Source organism: Lactuca saligna, chromosome 8 (assembly GCF_052625555.1).
Source record: "Lactuca saligna cultivar CGN05327 chromosome 8, ASM5262555v1, whole genome shotgun sequence".
Taxonomy (NCBI): domain Eukaryota; kingdom Viridiplantae; phylum Streptophyta; class Magnoliopsida; order Asterales; family Asteraceae; genus Lactuca; species Lactuca saligna.
The window spans coordinates 139,710,128-139,715,712 of NC_136424.1; positions in this window are offsets into that span (position 1 = coordinate 139,710,128).

A 5,585-nucleotide genomic window follows, 5' to 3' on the forward strand; every position below is an offset into this window, starting at 1 on the left:
CCCACTAGTTTCTTGAATTACTAGCTAGCTCTTTCTCACGAAAGAATGCCCTACGAGTGACAAAATCTTGCTCTCAGTACGCTTGTAGAATAAGTATCCAAAGGAATCTTTCGGATAAGCAATGAAATAACACTTTTATGATTTGGATTTAGGTTTGTTGAGTGCTTATCGATGAACGAACACCTAGTAACCCCAAACATTGATTCATACAAGAGAAGGACGAGTCCCTTTCCACATTCAAAATGTTATTTTCTTAACTTTCTTAGTCGGTACTAGATTTAGAAGATAAAAGATTTCTATAACTTAACCCCATAAACTTATTATAAGTGCAGCACGAGTTATCATAGAACGACCCACGTCCATCAAGGTTGAATTTCTTGTCTTAGACACACCATTATATTGTGGTGTTCTTGGTGGAGTTAATTGTTAAACTATCTAATAATTTCGAAGATGATCGTAGAATTCATCGCTAAGATACTCTCTGCCCTATCCGAATGAAGTATCTTTATTTTCTTTCCCATCTGGTTCTTTACTTCTCTTTGAAATTTCTTGAATACATCAAATGTCTCAAACTTATGTTTAAGTAGGTAAACATATCCATACATACTGAAATCATCAGCAAATGTGACAAATATCTTTCACCATGTCTAGTGATGTATCAGAGTTGACAACATACATCCGAATGGATTATATCGAACATATATGTTCCTCTCTCAATGTTGCCTATGAAAGGAGACATAGTCATCTTCTCAAGTAAACATGACTTACAATCTCCATTTAACTCTATGTAAGAAGCTTCTAAGATTCCATCTGACTAGGGCTTGGCGATTCTCTTATTGTTTACATAGACAAGACGACAATGCCATGTACATGATTTATCCCAAGTATATGAGCCAAAATTAGGGATTAAATTATTGTTTCTACTAATAAAAATCACGTAATCATATATGTCATTGCAATTATTTTCTTTAAAATAAATAGCAACATCTTTGTAATCCAAAATACTAGCATTATTATTATCAAATCCAAATGTAAAACCATCATGCCACAACGCATAAAATGAAATAATGTTTCTTGCCATGTAAGGCAAATAGCAAAACTCTTTTAGGATAACTGAAATACTAGAAGGTAAAGAAATCTTGTAATCTCCAATCTTGGTAACAACTAATATACTCTTATTCCCCATGATCAAATCAAGCCCTCCATGTCTTAGCTTCCTACTACCTCTTAGTCCCTGCATATTAGAGAAAATGTGGGTTCCACATCACATGTTAAGTATCCAATTATTAGAAGTAGAGGACGATTGTAATTCAACTGTAAACATACCTAAAGTGCCAAAACCTTTGGCCTTGTTCTTCTTAAGATTCTCTAGATATTCAGATCAGCTCAATTTCCATTGGCGCTTCTATTAGCAGTAGTATCAAATGGCTTCTTTAGGGTTAATCATCAGAGGTATGTTAGAAACGTTCTTTATATGGTTGAAATTAGGAGCTCCAACTTTCCACTACCCATTCCATTAACATTGGAAAGATAGGACCTTTTTTTCATGACACTACCTTCCCTATTAGCCAGCACCAGAGTGATTGAACTTGTATTCCTAGCTGGAACAATGCTTTCTTCAACTATCATGAGCATCCAATGTAACTCTATGATACTCTTCTCTAAACCATTCATGTAGTAGTTCATTATTAACTGATTATACGTACTACTCAAAGAGTTGATAATTACATCACTAGCCAATCTTGAGTAAATAGGAAGGCAAGACGTTCAAGTATGTCAAAGTAGCCCTTTAACTGTAGAACATAGGTGCATGACCCTCGTGTTGCTTTCAACCTAGAATTGATTTCATCAAGATGAATCTCTCAATTTGACAATGCTCTAGGAACATGTCATTGAGTTGCTCGTTAATGTTGTACACCCCAAGGTTCTTGTAGCTCCTTTGGAGTTCAGAAGACATGTCTCCATCATCACACACGTGACCACGATAGCGTGATAGCGATACTTTTCATGCTTGGTTTCTTATTCTTTAGTAGCATCATCAGGAAGTCCCTCTTTAATATCGTCATCCAACAAATAATCTGACTTTTTGTACCTCTAAGCAATCCTTACATTACGAATTTGATCAAGCTAGTTAGGACTAGTGAGCTTATCTCACGAGAGGAGAGAAAATAATGAGAAGTTTGAGGAAGTTTTTATTGTAGGATGAAGAGGAGGATGAGTATCACCATTATCCATATATTTAAGAAAAGAGAACAACAAATTATTTGATCAAAAAATCCTCTTAATATAATTACCCAATTACGAATTATTAATCAAATGGCTAGGACCCATATTTTGCTTCACATTGTAAAGTGGACTAGCCGAAAGTTCCAAGATGAAGTTATTTAGGTGGATAATCTATTATCGATCTTAATCTATATGAGATTCCTAGAAAACGAGATTTATTGACTTATGTCAATAGCATGTTAATCTCTTCTAATGCTCAGTTTCATTAATGACTTGATTAGTCGAGGAGAATGAATCCTAATGGTGAATTGACCATTCGAAGTTATAATGCAACATCCCAAATATCATAAAAATTTAATGCTTTTCCAAAACAGCCATTAACCATATTTTTTACAAAAGAAGCAATGTTTCGAAAGTAAAATCATGTCAGAGTTTCTCCAAAGTCAATATCACGAAAAATAGAAGGATGTGCACAATCAAGCCTTCGCTTTCCCATGGTTCTCTATAGCACTTAAAACAATTAACTAAAATTGTAAGCCAAAGCTTACTGAGTTCCCACAAAGTACCATCACACAACATAACAAACAAAGCATGCAAATATGAGCCTTCAGCCTGGCTGGACCTCCCTGTATGGCCTACAACCTCTCTGCACCATTCTACAGGCGTTCGGCATGACTAGACCGCCTCGTAGGGCATACGGTCTAGCCGGATCGCCCCTGGTGTCTTGGCCTTCAGCACAAAGTAGGATTGCCTCAACCTAACCACAATATGTCGACATATGTAACAGATAAACATAAACACATAACTAGCAGATACATATAATCATACAAATCTAGTAATCAGTCATATACTAGCATAGTACAATCCTATGACCAAGATACATAATCTAGTGGGCCAACATTAGTGCCTTCGATCCACAGTTACAGTGAGGAAAACTTGATTTTCATTCCAAAGAAAATCTGAATAAATCTCTGCTCCAAAAACCGGCTCTTAAAATTATTGTCCAACCTAAAAATAATATTAAATTACCCAAAATACCTTTCGGTCAAACCTTGTCACACTCAACAAACAAGCCGAATCATCCTAAGCAAGTTGACCCAGCCTCGTACGTGCAGCGTACTACGATGTATGCAGGGCATACTCACTCGGTGACCAGAAATGGGGACTTCACCGTGTACGCGCGCCATACCACATGCTACGCCCAACATATGTAAATAAATGCTTTCCCTACTCATTAAGTACTTAATACTTAATCCCTTACATCCAACGTACAAATGGAAGTCTCAAATGTGTCCTTGACAATAAAGTTTCCAAATATATGGTCTTGCATGGCCATTAAGTGCTTAACACTAAAAACCCCAACATCTTAATCCATTAAGTCAATCATACTCATGCATGGGGAAGAACTAAGAGTCAAGATCCTATTTTTATTACTATAGACATAGAAAAATGTCCAAAAGGACAAACCATATGTTCTATAGCAATCCATGCACAAAAAAGTCATATTTTAGGGAGAAAAGCTCATAATATCATCATACTAATAAGATCTATCAATTTAATCACTAAGGTGTAACGATGATGCATGATTTCCAGATCTGAGCTTTTTCTAGCTTCTAAGCTTAACCAGCACCTTCTTTTTCCTTTGAAATACAAAAAAACACACGCCTAAGCTTCAAAATGAAACAATCGGGGTAGGGTTTGCAAGGGGGAACCTTTCTAGTGATGAAAGATGGAAATGGGATGGAGAAATGGGACTTAAGGTTTAATATATAAGATCCAAACCCTAAATCTTAGGCTTTATGTCCATACGGAGTACACCCACCATACCCAGAGTACACCTAGTTTACTCCCAAAACACTGTTGTTTCATCTTAAACCCCCTTTATGCTCAGCGTACCATTCACGTATGACCTCTGTAAGGGCCAAAGGGCAAAAAAAAAAAAAAATACAATCTAAAGGGTTAGATGGGAAACTTACCAGAAATCAAGTCTAACAATTCTCTTGCACTTGGATCATAGCCCATCCTCGAAGTCTACCGAAGTAAACAGCTCCAGAAAGTGCTCTCGCATTTCAGACTGGATGCTGTCGTTGAATGTTTACTAAAGATACCACCTCATTGTGCAAGTTATGTCTTCCGGTCCAGGATTTCCACTGGTCTCTCCACATAATTCTGGTGATCATCAAACTGAATATCCCCTAAGGGAACAACTGTTGAATCATCAACCACACACTTTCGAAGCTGCGAAACATGGAAAGTGTTGTTGATTTGGCTGAGCTCCTCAGGAAAATCTAATATGTACGCTACCTTGCCAACCCTAGCTACCACCCTAAACAACCCAATATATCGGGGCCCCAAGTTTCCCATCTTCCTGAAGTGTATTTCACACCCTTCCATGGTGATACCTTTAGTAACACCATGTTGCCGACCTGAAACTCCATCTCGGATCGATGCTTATCGACATAAATCTTTTGCCGACTCTTAGTTGTCTAAAGTCTCTACCTAATATGTTGGATGAGCTATGTTATCTAAAGAACTACCTCAGTACTTCCCATGTATGACCAACCTCTCCCCAACACACTAGGTGCAACACTTCCTCCTGTAGAGGAGCTCAAAAGGCGGCGCACTGATACTAGAGTGGTAGTTATTGTTGCATGAAAACTCAGCTAAGGGAAGGTAGGAGTCCCAACTCCCACCAAAATCAATGAAACAAGCTCTCAACATATCCTTAAGTAATGGAATGGTCTGATCACTTTAACCATATGTTTGCAGATGATAAGCAATGCTGAGATGTAACCTCGTACCCAATTTCTCATGGAGCTTCTTCCAGAAACAAGAAGTGAACATAACATCTTGATATAATACAATGGAAATTGGAACACCATGCCAAGAAACGATCCTGTACACATACAAGTCGGCCAATTTCTCGACCGATAAGCTCTCATGGATAACTAAGAAATAGGCACTCTTGGTGAAGCAATCTACTATAACCCAAGTTGTATCGTGCCCCTTAGACGGCTGAGGTATATTGGTCATGAAATACATAGTAATCTGTTACCATTTCCACATGGAAACCTCCAGTGGCTGCAACTTTTGATATGGTCTCTAGTGTTTGGCCTTGACCATCCAACAGGTCAAGAACCTCTTAAGATACCATGCTATCTCCCTCTTCATGCACGACCACCAGTGGCTAATCCTTGAAGGCCGATACATCTTTGTGGCTCCAGGGTGCATCAGAAACCTGGACTTGTGTGCATCCTACAATACCTTAAATATAATCCCACCAAAACTGGCACCCAAACCCATCCATATCGGGTCAATAATCCACGACTGTCAGTATCAACGCTGTCAATCTCACCCCT